Here is a 19,007-nt window from a genome sequence, read left to right on the forward strand (position 1 = left end):
TAACTTTATTTTTTATTGTTCCACAAAAAAAAAAAAAAAAACTAGCCATTTTTTAAACCCACATGGGTTGCATTAATTTGCAGGCATGAAAGTCACGGCAGATTTTCTTGTGGGTGGACCAGCCCCCTCCTACTCTCCCACTTCCTTCCATTTACTTTTGTGAAGGCTTCTTGTGGAGAAATAGAAAGGCAGCACCATGAAATCTGAGAATGGTTTAAGATTACTCCTTCCTTAGGGCACCGATTCCAATCTTCTGCCTTTTTGGATTCAAGGCTCTTCACCAAAAACCTTGTTGTCATCCTCAAGATGTCTTTGCGAAGTTCCTTCACAGTTCCAGTGCTTCCAGAAAGCAGAAATCTGCTTGATGGTGAGCTGGAAAGCCAAGAGGAGAAAAGACCCAACCCTGCAGCTCCTGCTCCGTGCTTTAAGGCAAATTCAAGTCTGAGAATTCTGCTCCCCGTGCTTACCAGTTTGCACTGCTGCTCTCTTCCAGTTTGGATGGGGAGAAGGAGTGAGACACAAAGCTATCCAGAACGGTCACCAGAACCTTACAAAACCTTCCTCTGTTTGTGGGGAAAGGCTCTGGTTATGGGGTAAACACAGCAGAAAGTACCTCCAGGGGGAGAACCCCCCCCTCTTTGATGCTGTTTAATGGGGACTCATTCTGCAAGGATTACTTTTGTTCTGTGGAAGGGATGCGTGAGTGGATCAGTTGACCTTACAGACACTCCTGGAAACCCCTCTTCATTAATTCAAAGGTAAACGAGAAATAATTGGTCACATCTTCGACGAGGCGATAGAGGAAAAAGAAGTTGGTTAGGGGTCAGCAAGTCTCTTAAGTGCCTGCTCAGATCTGGGCTGCTTTTTCTCTCATCTATCTAATAACCAGTCATACAACAGAAAGCAAGCTACGCAGCCACAGAGGGTCCAATTAATTTACCAGAAATGGCATAGCCTGGACACGTTTCCCTCATCCTACCAGCTTCTCCTCCAGATGCTAAATACCCAGCTAGAACAACAGCTTATAAAAAAAAAAAAAGCGTGCTAAAAAGATGTTTACAACTAAGAGTTGTGTCTAATTTATGTATCACCACACCTCAGAAGAAAGCATGTAATTTTCAGACTCACAGCATTACATGAAACACAAATATAACATTAGCAATTCCTCAGACTCGCATCACTAAATGCCATCACAATGGAGAAAAATCCACAATAATGCAGCATTATTCCATTTATATTTTAAAAAATCTGGTGGAACGGTTAGTAATGTATTTCTTACTGAAGGGTGAGAGCAGCATAAATAATTTCCACGTGTAAATAAACACTTACAGGCTACGATAAACACCCATCTAACTTTAATGTTTCAGTGCTAGACGAGTCAAGCCAGTGTTGACATCCTTCAAGCCTAAGAAAATAGGAAATTAAAAATTCATTTTTTACATAATGTCTTTTTAATTAAAATTTTATAAGCACAAATGTTAAGGCTGCTTAAGCGAGCAAATTCTTTGCCTAAGCTATCAAGCAAAGAATAATGTGTGTTTAAAACATAAGAAAAGATGCACAAATACACCTTTTCCTCTTCCATTCGCATAATTTGGGGTGAGAGCTGTTGAATGGGAAATTCAAATAAAAATTGAGTTTAACTTTTTTTTTTTTTTTTTTTTTTTAAGGATAACCTCAGTAAAGTCAGCTGTAGCATAGCCCCTAAACCACCAATAAAAAAAATACATATTAAAAAAATCGACTCCTGTTCACTTTAACCAATCTCCCCTACAATTTTCTACGAGAAGTGCCATTCACTTTATGGGAACTTTCTCCTGTGTCTCTGACTACCCGAGGAGCAGCTCCTTCAAAGTTTATTGCTGTTTGCCTGAGGCATTCTCCGCACGGTTATGGGGATCAAAGGTTGTCCTCAGGTAACACAAAACCTTTGATTCGATGCAAAATCCACCACCTTATATAAACTCGTTTGTTCCTCCAATTAGGCACAACTGCACTGTTCTATCCAACAGGTTCACCCATTGAAGTGCCTGTAAACTGTAAAGCAAAGGGCCCAGAAAGCACAAGTACATGTTGCTCAGTTGTAAAAAGGTTTCCAGGACGTCACTGGGAAATAAAGCCCACGTTGGGTTCGTTAACCAGCTGTAACACAGCATGAAACTGTTTTGAAGACAGCAATTACCCCTAGTCTTCATCCTTCTGTAACAGGTACATTTATGAGAAGACCCATACAACCTCTTCACTGTAGCTCCAAACTCAACTGACTTGTAATTAACTTTATTCAGTGACTTGAGGACAACTATGCACAAAAGGCAGTGTTTTAATGAAGTCAAAGACAGGTTCAAGAATGCTGTAATGAAAATTAAAATAAGGAAGACCAAAAGCTACAAGACCAAGTGATACAGCTGAGAACTTTTTGGGGCACAGCCCTTCTTCAGATCTAGGGAAAGGGATATTAAATAAATATCCAGTGTCTTGCAATGGTAGACATAACATTAAAAAAACTGACAGTGACCTGAATACATTACCAAACATCACAGGAGCAATGCTGTCAGCACGTAACAGCATCTGACAAGGCCAAGAATTCACCTCTTGTCTAGTAGTGAGCTGTCAAACACCACTTCCAAAAAACCTGTGGCATTCGTCTCCACAGTCCCATTTGATGCCTTTCAACCGAGTCATGGTGTTAAGGTTTTTATGCAAAAAAACTGAGACAAAAAACAGTGAATGCATAAACAGAGGAAGATGATAAGCCTTGTCTTGGTGGCAGCACATGGAGAACAAAATGCAGTCAAATGTCTGGTAGAGAAGTTTAAGCATTCTGAAAGGAAGGCACAGTAAGAATTTTTAAATTGCTGAATGAACTGTGAAACTGACATCTTAATAGGTCATCTTCATAGGTTAAAAGACTTATGTCTAGTTGTTTCTGTCTTGAGGGTAGGAAGGAAAAACTTCTTCTTCCCCTCAGGCTTTGAAGGAGGCAGGTCGTTCAACAAAGCTCATCACTGTTCTCCAAATTTCAACTTAAAACCCTTACAGAACAAGTTGTACATTAAAAAATGTCAGTAATTCAATTGCTGATGTTTCCAGAACCTCAGTCATTAAGACCACCTCTAATATCCAACCATATACCTTTCTGTATCATAAGGCCTAAAGTTTCAGAAGTTTAACAAAACCATTTAGTCCTCCTCTTGGAGGATGCATAGTTGACCAGGGAACAATCAGCAGGAATTCTCATATAGCCTTTCATTTATGATCATTTAAGGCGTAACTTATAACAAAGTCTGATAAAAGTTCAACCACGTTATGTTTTTCCTCTTAGTTCACTGTGGCCCATGATGTTCTACTTCAAACAAGCTTATGTGTATTTTGGGAGACGATCCCAAGCCACTCCCGACTCAGGTCTTGCAGAACAAAAAAACACAAACAACTAATATTTTATATAAACAACTACACAAGATCCAACCTGATTTCCAGAATCCTTCTTTCAATAACACCGTCATCATCACCCCTCCTTTACTTTATATTTGCTGCTATCACAACCTTAGGTACTAACATACTTGGATAGTATAGCAAGCATATCCAAGCAAGTTTCAGGGCTCATTAAAACACACTATTAATGGTGCCCAATTCCACAGGTATCTTAGAATCACAGAATATCCCGAGTAGGAAGGGACCCTCAAGGATCATCGAGTCCAACCCCTGGGTCCCCAGAAGACCACCCAAAAAAAGTCAGACTACGTGTCTGGGAGCACTGTCCAAACACTTCTTCAGCTCCAGCAGGCTCGGTGCCATGACCACTGCCCTGGGCAGCCTGTCCCAGTGCCTGACCACCTCTGGGTGCAGAACCTTTCCCTAACCCCCAGCCTGACCCTCCCCTGTCCCAGCTCCATGCCATCCCCTCGGGTCCTGTCGCTGTCCCCAGAGAGCAGAGCTCAGCGCCTGACCCTCCGCTCCCCTCATGAGGGAGCTGCAGGCCGCCATGAGGCCTCCCCTCAGCCTGCTCTGCTTGGGGCTCAACAAACCAAGGCACCTCAGCCACTCCTCATACGCCTTGTCCTCCAGACCCTTCACCATCTTTGTAGCCCTTCTTTGGACACTCTTTAACAGTTTTATATCTTTATATTTATATCTTGTATTTGTATCTTGTACTGTGGTACCCAAAACTGCACACAGTACTTGAGGTGAGGCCACACCAGCACAGAACAGGACAATTCCTTCCCTTGATGGGCTAGCAATGCTGTGCTTGGCACACCCCACCATACAGTTGGCCCTTCTGGCCGCCAAGGTATGCTGTTGACTCATGTTCAGCTTGCTGTTGACCAAAACCCCAGATCCCACCCTGTGGGGCTGCTCTCCAGCATCTTGTTCCCCAGTGTGTACATATAACCAGGGTTGCCCCTTCCCAGATGCAGAATCCGGCACTTGCTCTTGTTAAACTTCATGTTGTTGGTGATTGCCCACCCCTCTAATTTGTCCAGATCTCTCCGCAAAGCCTTACCACCCTCGACAGCGTCAACAGCTCCACCCAATTTGGTATTGTCCACTAACTTGCTCAAAAAGCCTTCAAATCCTTCATCCAAATTGTTTATTGAAAGAATGAAGAGGACTGGTCCTAAAATGGAGCCCTGGGGAACCCTATTAGCAACAGTTCGCCATCCCAACATTACCCCATTTACAAGTATCCTATAAGCCTGACCCATCAGCCAGTCCTTCACTCAGCTTATTACACTTTTATCTAACTGCATTCTGGTCACCTTGTCCAGGATAGCGTGAAAGACAGTATCAAAAGCTTTACAGAAATCCAGAAAGATTACGTCAACATCTTCTTGACAAAGTGGAGGGATACAGAGGATGCTCATTTCCCACACTTTTGAGTTTTATCAGAGGAAAAAGGAAAGTAACATCTTGAAAAATGTATCAAGGTTTAGTCATCTCGGTTGCCTCTGCAGCAGAGCACTACAATATGAGATGCAAATATAACTGGACAGGAAACCCACATGGTGTGTGGTTTAAGAGAAATCTGCTCTGTGCATTATTTCTACGCATTCAAAGGATTACAAGAGTTGAAGTGGTTACAGAAATTAGCAGGAATTGCACTTTTCTACGGAGTAGCCTTATTAAAAAAAGAGTAAATGTGTTATGGCATAAGCATAAGATAAAGGTGCTGCAAGATAAAGTATATATGTTTATGTACTGCAATTATTCATTTCTTTAGCTTTCAGAATTTCATATTTTTCTTACTGTGGTCTGCACCATAACAAGACCCTTTCAGCAGCTGCCACCAAATGTTTTTTGTTGTAAAGGAGCAACACGGTCTCTCATTCACCATATCCTAATGCCTGAACAGCTCACCGTCCTCCACTTGCAAGGCTGGCTCTGCTTCTACATCTTTTTTTTTTTTTCTTTTCCCTTAAGGATATAGGTGAATTTTCTCTCAGTTCTCTCAGGTAACTACCTCCTGCCTTGACTTTCAAACAAATTTTTACAAACTCAGAAAATCCCTCCCTACAACAAACAAATCCCTTAAGTTCCTAACTCCTTACCAAACAGCCTTAAGAAGTTCCCTTAGAGTTTGCAGCTGTATGATGTCCCAGGGTAAATGAGCAGGCATGCACTTCTTAGAGCAACGACGGCCAATCTTTCCATTTAAAAGCGACTCCCTTTGGCTGATGCTCTAAAATAGCCCTGGAAATTAGTTCACTGTTAGCACACAGTATGCGTAACAAAACGGGAAACAATTTTTGCATCCTCTGCTACTATCAGGATGTCTCATTCCAGCAGGGTTTGCTCCATCAAGCTGGAACAGGGATGCTCGGTCAGGTTTTTGCAAAGGTACCCACTGAAATGAGTGCACCAGCTGCACTTCTACCAGAGGCAAACCTTCACTTCTGAGAAGCACAACAGCACTCATACAGCTACTCCCCTGAGGCCAAAAACCAGTTTTTCCTGCAGAAATGTGAGAAATCTCATGTTTCTGTAATGTTGGTTGAGTCCAGACAAAATTCTGCTTTATATCCAGATCAATTATGCCACTTGAATAACTCTCAGCAACGTCCCTTTGGCTTTGTATATGGCATATCCTTGACTTCTGCAATTCTTCCGCTTCCAGATGACTGCAGAGAAGTAAGCAAGAACAATCCTAACTGTGTGTCCCTCCAAAATCTTGGGAGCTAGACAGGAAGCACTACAAGAACGTGCTCAATGGCTGCAGGCTTTGGTTTTGTTTCATTGTTTGCTTTTTTGAAGTTATCAGACTACTAAGCCAGCTTGCTCATGTTTACAGGAACACGAAGCATAGGACTAGAAGGACTTCACGTCATCGACTCCTACTCCCTACATTGTCATGCAGTCCTGTCATAGTGCATTAATCAAGCGATAAACGCATCGAATTTCACTTTGAGCATCAAGAGAAACTAAACCAATTACTAGGGGTGCAGCACTACTTCCAGTTCTCCTGACTTTATCCCCAAAATTCAATACCCTACACTGAAACCTTTTTCCTTCTATCCTTTTTCTTCTGTCCCTTCAGTGCAAGACTGAGACACCAAAGATAACCTTTGAGCATAGTCTGTGTGCCACACACAGCCTCTTAAACAACATTTTTGCACTGCTGGTACTACACATACCAAAGTTTAAGAATCTCTTATGGAAGTATTTATATGATTTTTTTTTCTTTTTTTTTTTTCTTTTTCGAAAACTGAGTTTATTTATAGTCATACATAGGATTTCTTACTGTTTAGTAAAACTGGCATGCTCAGAGGCACGTAAGTTACATTTACAGAATATACAGCACCAACATATAAATACAAATATAAATTCCAAAGCCAAAAAAAAACACATTGAAAACAAGACTTTATACACCGGCTTATTGTAGTTTACTTTCTAAATAACCTCTACCAAACCAACATTTTAAATGAGAAGCAGCAGCAACTAATATTTATCCTGCATTTTTTTTTAAATAAAGACTCCTAGATCTGCCATTGCAGATAGCCTTCCCCCTTTCCACAACCTGTTACAAAAGAAAGATTCTCTTTCCAAATAACTAACTTTACGTAAGGCTGTATCTTCATGGGCTATAACAAAGCCAGTAATGCCCTAAATCAACCTCAAAATAAGCAAACCAGGCCTTGGTAGCATTTCAGGTTGGTTTGATGAAGTGACATTGTCGCCTCTAAATAATATCGAATTAATGCTCACCAGCATTTTGCTGATGAAATGTCTTCAGGAGAGAATAATAAACTACTGCCTTAGCATCACTGACGAACCACAGACTTACTTGCAAACAGAAATCAATTATTTAGCTTTGATAATTACATATAAGGCTACCCCTAGCTTACTGATGCTACAAGCACTTGTCCTTTTCTGTCTCTTCTGATACTTCTGAGAACAGCAAGGGCTTGAGGAGTAGATGGACCTTGGGCGTCAACAAAAGGTTGCACAGCTGGTGTTGGGAACAGGGTTTTGGCTGGGATCCTCTCTGAGGATTGAAGGCTTTTTGGTAGAGAAGGGATCCACCTTACAAAGTGAGGCAAAATCATCTTTACCACCAGGCTGGCCTGGTTAAGACCCTGAAACTAGAAATGATGGAGGGCACAGATGATAACTAGGTTAACTGATTAACAAGGATATCAAACAAGGATTGAGGTAGGAGATGTGAAAGGACAGAACTGGAATAAGCAGGCCCTGGTCACCACGGGGGACTCACCACCCTAGTATCTGCTGGAGGGTCAATGTTCCTGACCAACCTGATAGACTTCTATGATGAATGGGCTAGCCTGGTGGACGAGAGGATGTTGTTTATTTTTACTTCAGCAAAGCCTCCCTTTGACAACATCTTTGTAGACAAACTGATGGAGCATGGACGAAATAAATGGACAGTGAGACAAACAGAAATCAGTCCAGACTATCAGACTCAACAGCTTGTGACCAGCAGCTTAAAGTCCAGGTGGAGACCAGGCACAAATAATAAAAGATTGACAACAACATTTTCTAAAGGAAAATGAAGAAACACTAAGTCACCTGCTTTTGAATTGTTTGGACCAATGCTACAAGATAGGGATGGGGGCAAAGGGAAGGGTGGGAGAGGGCAGTGTCAAAAGAGCAGCCAAAATAAGCATAGAAAGTTTCATTACAGAGGCTTGCCAATATTTAATTTCAAAGTTTTTGTTGTCTTCTCCTCACATCCCAAAAGTGTTCAGTACAAGAAGCCAGACACCTAACAGCAGCAAAGGATAGATTATATGGTTTTACCAAGTGTCAGAGGTATAAAACAGTAGGAAAAGGTATTATATGAGCACAGAGAATTAGATTATGAGACGTACACACCAAAATTTTAAAGAAGGAAGATTTAGCATACAAAAGGCAAAGGAAATGTCTTCAAGGTGACAATTAAGTTTTATCAGCAATAGTTCTCATCCAGAAGGAGTGGGAGTTTTACAATACACTATTTGGAAGTCTAGATTCCTCAATAGTGGAGAAAGAATTAAAATTATAAAGTGTACTTGTATCAAAAGAAGAAAAAGCTTTCTTGGGACTTCCAAACTTCAAGGGGCACGCAGACAACTATTCTGACTTGACAGCACTAGCTTTTTCTAGACTGAAAATTGCTAATTCCTTATTTTTTCATTTGTGTGAGTGCCTCATCTAAACACAAAGTAAAAATTACAACCAGAGGCATTACAAACATATAAAAAAATACATTTAAAATGCTAATATTGTTGTATTTAATTTAGTAAATTTAATACTGTTAGATAAGAAGCAAAATTCTAGATAAAAATTCCTTGAAGAAGAACCTGGTTTTCCAAAGGTATTATTGAAAATACTACACCTGTAATGAAACAGACGATGCAGGTTTCCTTGCATGGCACCATAAAACAGGCGATGTGACATGAGCAGCGAGAGGAGCTGCCCACAATCTCTAACACAGTTTGCTTTCACTTCTTTAGAATCAAAGTGACAAATCAAAAGGCCACTATTTCGTACTTACTTTTGAGTCTACAGTTGGTTATTCATTTTTTGCTTTAAACAGGGACATTAACAACAGTTCTCTACTAATATTACTGAGTTTGTTCTCAGCTGAATGAATAATCGCTGCTGAATTTATTACCCGCTGTGTTAAGCGGGAACATTTATTTTTAAGAATTCTGCATTTCATCAATTTGTCAGTTCTTGCTACTGCAACTTCATCTGGCTATTGCTCAACTGATTTTCAATTTTCCATCTTTTAACATCATGGAAAGTATCCCTGCTTGTTTTTCATCTCTAGTCTGAAAAGCGCTGTTGCATTTCAGGTTGCTACATGCAAATTCATCAGGCAGCAGGTGTAGATTTAGGATAAGGAAGATCCAGCTACACAGCGCAGCATTAAGCACCCCGCCTCGTAGCTGGTAGCTAACAAAAAAAGAAGCAGCAGGTTTTTTTTGAGGTGTTGTGTTTCTATGGAGGGTTCCAGGGGATAAATCTGGTTTAACTAAAGGGATCACCAGCAGGCTTCCTCTAAGAAGGAACACACTAATAAATGACAGAAGACATTTTTTTTTAATTCAGGAAGAGCAATATTATTAGGCTGAGGTGAAGATTCAACTTTATTTATTTTCATAGTTTTTTGGTTTTTTTTTCCTGGTCACATGGAACTAAAGCTACTCCCAAAGCCATTTAGTATTTCAAGATGATGACTGTGTGTGGATGCTACTTACCTAAATTCTATGCTATACATCACAAAATCCACCCAAAAAATACTGGACAGACCTCAAATATACTATACCTCTGGAATTCAGCTACTTATTCATTTTTCAATGCCTTAAGCTAGGAGAACAATGCTTTACTCAACTCAGAGTATCTGTGAAGGAGAAAGTCTTCAAGGAGAGAACATCTGCATTTAAGATTCTATTCTGGGAAAATACTTCACTCCGTTTCAAACCAGAAACCCAGTATATGCTCCTTCGTCATTATTCTCTAACTATCTGATGTAGTCCTTTAATACACAATTTCTCTCTTTCTTACTATTTCTTGATTCTAGTAATGAATACTTATTTGCACTACAGGATCAAGAACAAAGGACCAAGGCTTAAGAATAGCCACCTACATCATTAATACAATACCTGTTTTAAATTCAGAGGGGAATAAAATCCAGGAGGGATTATTTTTAATTCCAACAGTGCCAAACGGACAAAAGTTTAATTGCACTTACCAAAGGGAGCTAGCCTTTCATTCCTCCAGGCATACTATGAACACACTCGTATTCCAGGATAGCTTCACACGTAGACAAGAATACTTTGTTCTCTACCTGGCTTTGAAATTCTGATATTTTAGCACATTTCCTTCCAAGTCCCTAATGGCTCACATTGCAGAAACCCTCTACGATCGTATCTGTGGACTCTGTTAAAAGGTAATAAAACACCCGAGTTACCTAGGCTTCAAAGCAGTGACACAGATTCGGGGAGGACGACTCCCTAGTAATGATTTAACCAGCAGCCAGTCAACCAATACCTTCGACAGCACACAAGCAATTATTCATACCACAAGAGTTTGTTATGAAACCAAAGCAAAAAGGAAGCTTTCTGGGTGACTTTGGTATACCACTGACCACAACAAACTTACGTGCAACACAACCTTAAACGAGACACTGTGACGAAGACCTCCTTGCTACTGCAAGGTCTTCAAACACCCAAAAAAACTTGCACGATGCAAAGCTGGAGTGCTAAAACACAGGAGGCAGAAATGAGAGCATTTCTTCCAGCATCTGTTAAAAGTGGCACACGGAAAAGAAAATGAAGTTCTGCAAATATGAGTTCTGGTGACAGAACATCAATTAAAGCTTCCCATCTAAATGCAGAACCTCATCTTTATTCAAATGCATTGTATCTTTCATCCTGGCTATTTCTCTGGTTTGTCAAGTTTCTGTTGAGTTTTAATCCCATCATCCAGCGTGCTTGTAGCCCTTTTTATACTGCTGTCACTCGTGAATTGAATAAGCACATTAAGTCAACCATCATGGCCATTAATGAAGCTATTGTAATACCACAGCACAAGTCAGACCTCTGTGGGACTCCTTTCCACACACTCTTTTCTTCTGACAATACTTTAAGTATGTTTTTAAAACAAGTTCCCTTAATTTCCTTACCTGTGAGTATTGTTAAACCCTTGCTACAGTCAAGGTATGTTGTACAGCTTTTCTACCCTATATAAAATCCCCTTACCTTGCCACAGAAAAAGGTTATCTTTTCAAAATCCTGGACAATTAATTGCCCTCTATCAGTATTCAATGTCACAGCTAAAATTGCACTCGGAATTGCAACTGGGACGCCCCCCTGCACATACACAAATTGAAAGGAACAATCTCGTGACTCAAATTCACAGCAGCAAACAAAATCTTTGAGACCTGAATGGGAACTCGGAACAACACGATACCCAGAGCTTGCCACCAGCCTCACCAAACATTTTGCAGCATCCTCCACAAGAACTTGCCTTCCTGATAACTGCTCTCAGCATTCTCAGATCCTTTTAAAGATACCTTCCCCAAAAGGAAAACAACTTTCTCCAGATTTAGAGCTCCCTTCCCTGCTTCGAGCAAGCACGATTCTTTCTCAGAGCAGCTACATTCAAGTTCTTGGGGAAAGAATGTGCAACAGATTCAATTAAAAGCTTGACAAGTAAATGGTCATTTGATTCAAACAGGAAAAAACAAGTACCTCCAGAGCAGATTCCAAATAATATCTATAATATATACATACCACTGCACTTCAGATACTCACTTAAAAAAGAAACTCTGAGGATAGATACGAAGCATATTTCAGCAAGAAGAAATAACACAAAGGATACTTAGGAAAATCATCAACCAAGAGTAAGGACAGCAGGCCTGTTAACAAATATCCAGCCCAAAACTTGCTCAGCTTTGAGTAAAACCATGCTGTTAATGGAGAAGTCATGTTTCAGAGGCTGTCCCTCAATTACTCATATTGGGAACACAGACGAAAAACTGTGAGAGCAAACAATGAAAAACCATCCTCATTCTGAGCTCCATGGCAAACGCTTGGGCCCACAACACTAGCCAATTGATACTATTTTCAAATTATTATTATTTACTTTTGGACAAAGAACACTGATGTGAGACACAGGGTTCAACAACGAAATATTTCCAGCTCTGCCACAGTCACCAGCAACCCTGGGTGGGTGAACTTGGCCCTTACCATCCCTGTTAGCATCTGGGTCCTGCCAACCATAAACCACCATCCACATCTCCTTGCAGGCTGTCCCTCTGATGCACCACCACCAATATCCTTGTTGTTCTGACATCTTTATCATGCATTGTGCTGTTTTAAACATTAACCACACCACCTGCATATTTAACAACTGCATATATTCGAGTTAGCTCCTCCTCTTGTCAAAATACACCGTCTGAATGTAAAAATCCCTGGACCTCACCAAGTTGTGTTTTGACCTTAGCATTACCTCAGGTCCCCGCATGACCAAGTGCCATCCCAGGGCCGGTAAGAACCGATCCTCTGATTATATAAAAGCACTGCTGTACTGCAAGCAAGCCTCTAAATGCTGCTTGCTGTCACATCAAGACATAAATGAAAGAGAACTTACCTGCTGGCAGGGAATGTCTTGAAATATCTGTAACAATAAAGAAATACATTTAGAAGCAGAAGGAAAAATAGCTCTGCAACTGAAGCAGCCTAATCACTTTTCTGCAAAGCTGTGCTTGCCTAATAAAGCCCATTATCTGAAGCAATTTGCTAGCTGCTAGGCACGCCACCTGCAAGTCAGAAGCATTCCCCTTGTCTCACCCTGTTCATTAACAAGATTATGTTTTGCCCGCCTAACTGAAGGATAAAGATGACACTACTAAGCAGTGAGGGTAATTATTGCAGCAGAATACCAGTCACTACGTACAAATTTATGTTACATGTGCATTTCTCTATTAGTATCTATGTAATTTCAGTGTTAGAAGTGTCAGGGTTAATCCTGGCATATGAAGAGGACATGATTGTTTGCTTTATTCTTAACCCTTTAGAGAAAAGACCATAAAAACCTTACCAAAGAAACCTTAAAAACAAACAGGCTTGGAACACAAGAAGCAATACTACAAGAAAGGAGGGCTGATATTTGCCATTATCTGAGGCACAAGACACAGCCGCTGAACATTTTTACAGTAAAAGTCAAGGCTGTCTTTAACTACGATCAACATTACAAAAACCACTGGTTCAGAGCCCAAATAGACCATATTAAAAATGATGCCTTAAAAAGGATAGACGTTGATGTAAACACACAAACAGGTAATAAATTATAAGTCATTATATTCCTTCTGCCTGGTTTTCCTACATCTACCATCTCAGATCTGTGTGATCCCTCCACGGGACTGGATCAGGCTCAGAACAGAAACTAAAACCCACCCAGAATGAGAAAGCAAGAGCTACTCCAAGTCAGTAAGGATGAGGATGGGGAGAAACATCAAGGAGTTAATGAAAGCTGAAATAAATACAAATATGGGTAAATAGAAAGAAACTGAATTAAGAAACTGAACTGAGCCCATGAAAAAAGGTCCACATAGTTGCTTGGTCAGAAGGCAACAGCAATATTGAGTAATAAAACCCCTGTTTTGGGTACAAAAGCCCTGTGGAAATTGAACTTCATCAATAGGTGAAGCAACTGGAACAAATTCAGAGATTATCAGGGCAGATGGTCACTGCATTGATAGCTATTAGAAGAAATAACAAGGCTTAATAAACGTAGCCCTGCTCTCACTGCCAGACTCTTAACGACATGCTTGCTTTCATTTATACTCCACATTTGCAGCTGCAATAAATGGCAAAACTTGAATTCCAAAGAGGATTACACTTGGAAAGGAAACGTAAAGGCAGCCTCCTGAAAATTTCGAAACCGAACTTCAGTACCCTGAGAAACAGTGAAGAAGCAAAACAAAGCTAAACTACACTTAAAATGCCAAACAAAAATAGCAACGGGACACCCAAAAGAGCAGAGACAACACTGCATGCTTTGTTCTGGCAGAACAAAAAGGCTGAAAGTCAGTTAAGTTACATTAAAGAGATGCTCACCATGCTGTCTGCTTATGAACAAAACGAGCTGATGTGGTCAGAAATGCCTTTAGATAGGAGAAAGGCAGGAAGAAGCTGCTCGAACCGCAGGAAGGAAAAGCCTCAAGCCGCCTCCTGCAACAGCTTCTGCATCGAGTACACAGCAGCGTACAAGGAAGGGAGCTTTCTTCTGGCACACAAACCTTGAAGCTACAATTAATTTGTAAAGTTAAACGAATCAAGAGAAACGTCACACCGTTCTGCCTGCCTGTTTACATAGAGGTTTGATGGTTTCTCCCCACTTTTCTTTTTTTTTTTGATAATTCAAAACAATTTCTGCTTGTCACTAAGACCACACAACCCTCGCCACTCGAGTAAATAACCTAGAATAAGACTGCAGAGCAGAAAGCATTACATTTGATTTTAATTTTTCTACTGTGATGGAAACTAATCTCTAAATTCTGTTCGGACTTAGATTTATAAAGAAAACTGAAAATTTAATTTACCGTAAAAAACTAAAAGCTGCATTAAAGTTTTCTCGTAGCCCTTGATGTACTGGAAAATTTTTATCACAGCATTTATTACTCCTGAAGCAACCCATTTGATTTCGTGTGCCTCCACAACAGATCTCAAGAAAATAATGGTAAACACGGCCGCCAGATAAATACATTATCATACCACAGAGATATGCAGAAAACGTTCATTTACATTCTCTGAACTTAGCCAAGCAATTTCAAACAGCTCGAGGGAAAGCTCCGTGTCTAGGACACACGCATGATTATTAACTTAACCAATTGCTTGGGATACTTCTGTGTTTGTCCTCAGCACCTGAGTTGCTTCTTCCTCTGTGTGAAGGCACCTGTGTGTCCCACCGATCTCCCTAGCACCTACCAGATCAGATCTGCTGCTATACTGAAGTCCACGACTGCAATGATTTAGTACTTCCAAGTTCCACTACAAATTAGTCCTGTAAATGCAATAAGCGAAGAGATGCTGCACCTCCGGGACAAGTATCCTGAGCAGCTTCCTGCAAGTCCACCTTCTTCTAATACAACTGATTACGAGACTGGTTTACAAGATTAATTGACATGCACACACTAGAGTTAAAAACAAGTAGGCCAAAAGAAATTGAAGCCTGAAGGTCACATCCGTCAACTGAAAATTGCATAAATGCACTTAGCGAGTTGCTTGTATTTTTCAAAAGATTTCCATCAAGCTCAAGGTCCTCCATAGGCTAATGCATCCTAACTCTGGAAAACAGAGACTGCTAAGAAACATCAACTCATAACAGCATAAAATGAAGCAAATACTGTTCTGATTGCAAACTGCAAAGCAGTTCCATGCTTTGTGGTCACTGTGCACCCAGGAACCACAGCAGTAGATGTTACTCCCTTTGTTACCTTCATGCATTTTTATTAGCTGCAGTCGCATCACAGATTTTGAAGATTAACTTCCATGATGTTTCTTACCGTTGGGTCTACCCTGTCTCCTCAACATCTTTTCTGGCTTCAAACTTTTTAAGCCTATTCTCCAGATATGTTTTTTCATTTAACATCTAACACTGAAAAGAAAGACTAGTGGATTCTGACAACATTTTAAGGACTTCACTGAGAAGCAAACAGACTATGCATTCAGCCAGCTACTCATTTCAGATCATGTTTACACACTTGTCCTTCTCCAGGAGCTGTCCTGTCGGTGAGGATCCCCCCTTTTGGAGGTTTGCACTGACTTGTCTCCTGCAACTCATTTCCTGAACGCCCATGAACTGGCACGTGCACCCCATTTACAGCTGGGTAACACGAGCCAAACGTACATTCCCATCTGTTCTAAATATTTTCTTCAAAGTTTATTTAAAAAACATTCAGATTTCATGTATTTCTCTTTCTACTCCTACTTCCAAGCAAATCAGTCACGTTCTGCATTTATGTTCTTACTTATCATGCTACTAAAAAGAAAAACTGTCAGTCACTACATAGGCAGAAAGAAAAATAAAATTTAGACTTTTTTTTACTGTCTTTTATATACCTAGCAAAGGTAAGCTACTTCTCAAGGAAAACTGTTTTTAATCCTAGATAGTGGAAGGATGACGGAGATGGCTTCAAGAGGTCATTTCCAATCACTGTGTCTGTAACACTACACACAGGTGACAATAATAGAACAGAAAAGAAGCTGTAACAAAAAATCCTGCTAAGTAAATCAATTACCTACAGGAATTCACAGAAGGACTTCATTTTAAAGAAAGAATACGACTGTCACTTCTCTACCCGCTGGGATGGTTTGTGGCAGTACAGTCCTCACGCAGGCTTTGCTGATCCAGTCACAAGCAGTGTTTTTAAGATATCCAGTACTCCGAGGGATTCATGTATTTGTAACGCTTTTTTTTAAAGATTAAAAAAAATTGTTTAAATAAAAAAAATTGTTTTGAATGAAACCACGCATTTTGCACTGCAGACTTTCCTCAAATGCTTTCTTGGAAATCGAGCCACAATTTAACATCCGTCTTTCCAAGAGCAACATCTAATCATCAAAGGCAGGAATATTTTGTGAGCTTTGTGTTCCTGTCCCATGGTAAGATGAGAATATGGCTCCACGGGCCATGACAGAGGCTCATGCACTCGCCCAGGCTGCAGCACGGATCTCTTTCCAGCGCCGCGGTAAGCAGACAACCGCAAGAAATTCAATCCCATTTTACTGTAGCAATAACAGACGAACCTAACAGTATCCCCTTGAAATGTGTTCAGCTATTCGGTTCACAAACCCATCTCTCATTCCTGCGAGGAGCACGCAGCATGCGAGGAACCGCAGACCACAAGCTCCCAAGCTCCAGGAAGCGAAGCAGGACGTGTCCTTCAGCAAGCAGCCCTCCAGCTGAACGACGAATATTGCAGCCACAGCTTCAAATACAATTTTCTTATTTACCTACCGGTACCAAAATCATTTAGGAATACACGTGTGTATTCAGCCTTCATTTAGCCTTCCCGTGACTGATCATCCTGCATGATGGTGCCTCAAAGGCTGCATTCAAAAGCCCTGAAGCCTCCCCTTCCTACTGCTCGCTGACAGGCAAAGGGGACTTCTGGATGGATGCTTCTCTACTCTTTGATGAAGCTTAGATTTCATTGTCTAGGTTTTCATTTTTAAAGCGTAAACAATTAAGCAGAGAACACAAACAACCTTAAAAAAAATTGTAAATTGACGTTTGTTGTGAAGCTCAAGCATTTATTGAAAAAGCGTTAACTCAAGGAATTAGTGAAAAACATCTAAAGGACGACATAGTCATTGGTCAGAGCCAACATGGGTTCACCAGAGGAAGGTCATATCTAACAAACTTTAATTTCCTTCTACAAAAAGATCCCTTGGTTTGTTCAGCCCAGCACAGAGCAGGCTGAGGGGAGGCCTCATGGCGGCCTGCAGCTCCCTCACGAGGGGAGCGGAGGGGCAGGCGCTGAGCTCTGCTCTCTGGGGACAGCGACAGGACCCGAGGGAACGGCATGGAGCTGGGACAGGGGAGGGTCAGGCTGGGGGTTAGGGAAAGGTTCTGCACCCAGAGGTGGTCGGGCAGTGGGACAGGCTGCCCAGGGCAGTGGTCATGGCACAGAGCCTGCCAGAGTTCAAGGAGTATTTGGACAACGCTCTCAGAAATATTGTCTGATTTTTTTTGGATGGTCCTTTGGGGACCCAGGAGTTGGACTCGATGATCCAACTGGACTTGTGGGGACTTGTTGGTCCCTTCCAATTGGGATATTCTATCATTCTTTTATTTCTCCACGGTCATCTGATCCATCAGGCAAAGATACTGGAACTACAATTAATCCATTCTTGCAGCATATCCAGTAAGGAAAAGCTGTTAAGTAGTTTTTACAACATGATTAAATTCCCATGCAAAATCTACAGTAGCCAACGGTTAATTTTTCCATACATTTTCGTTCACTGTTAAAAGTTCATACCTTATTTCTAACCTCAATCTAACCTACTTCTAACTCAGCAGTCTGCAGAGCTGAATGGCAGCAGCCCTTTATTATATCATTTCCCATTAAGGCAATTTTAGGTTAAAGATCAACTCAATGAAAACTCTTCTTACATTAGCTACACAGAATGAGAGACAGAAGCGTTTCCCATTTCTCTAAACCTTTGATCAGCCTTACAGATCTCACACTACTTTTGCTTTTAGTAGCATCTCTGATTTGCAGGTACCACTACCTGACACAGTATTTGTGTGTCACCCACAACAGTCTAAGCAAGCAGGTGGTGTTTTTAGTATCGAGTTTTTCCCCACTGACGTATTTACTGCATTTGCCTTAAGCACAGCGACACCCAAATGTTATAGAACAGACTCTTCCATCCACCCAACTTGCCTGCACTTTTTGTCCTTTCACCAAATCAGAGGAAATTCAGTGTACAAAACCGCACGGCTTTTGTTTTCAACCCTACTTCGTAGGAGACCAACCCAGGTTGTGCTGTAATCCTTTATTATCTTCATTTAAATCCTTGTTTCAACTGTGAATATCAGCAGTAATGACTTAATGCTTTCATCTACGTCTGTTGAAAAGGTTAACGAGCAAAGAGCCAAAAATGAACCGCTATCAGACCCTCCTCAGGAAATGTGCACATTCTGTATTGTATTTTGCGAAGGTCTGTTTTACCATTTATTAGTTTTAATACAAGCTGTTGTCTCTGAATTGTAAATGCAACACAAAATTAAGGTAGGGAAAAATTAGAAGACCAACTGCCATACTGCACAGAACATTTTTTTTTTTTGAGACTGGTTGACAGAACAGGTATGATACATTTACAGTATCATCACCACCTATCTGCCATACTTCAGACAGCTTAAAACAATATCATGCATGAGTAAAATATCCTATTACAGAAACACAAGCGTCAACTTGTCCTATATCTCAGGAACGTGTTCAGTTCATATTTATTTCCATAACTGACAAATTGACAAATCTGGAGCTAATTAAC

General features: G+C 40.7%; 1 protein-coding gene across 4 annotated transcripts in view; it reads right to left on the reverse strand.

The window, feature by feature from the left end:
* Nucleotides 1–19,007, reverse strand: part of PTK2 (protein tyrosine kinase 2) — a 191,577-nt gene that overhangs the window by 138,528 nt on the left and 34,042 nt on the right. For 2 of the 4 annotated variants that reach the window (XM_084282050.1, XM_084282051.1), the window contains one exon: nucleotides 12,595–12,621. The exons of 1 other annotated variant lie outside the window; for it this stretch is intronic. The gene's annotated coding sequence lies outside the window, so the exon portion shown is untranslated. Of the gene's footprint in view, nucleotides 1–12,594; nucleotides 12,622–14,063; nucleotides 14,074–19,007 lie in introns of those variants that run through there. One more of the 4 variants, XM_084282053.1, reaches the window with a different exon arrangement.

The sequence above is a fragment of the Netta rufina genome (assembly GCF_964035555.1).
Source record: "Netta rufina genome assembly, chromosome: 2".
Classification (NCBI taxonomy): Eukaryota; Metazoa; Chordata; class Aves; order Anseriformes; family Anatidae; genus Netta; species Netta rufina.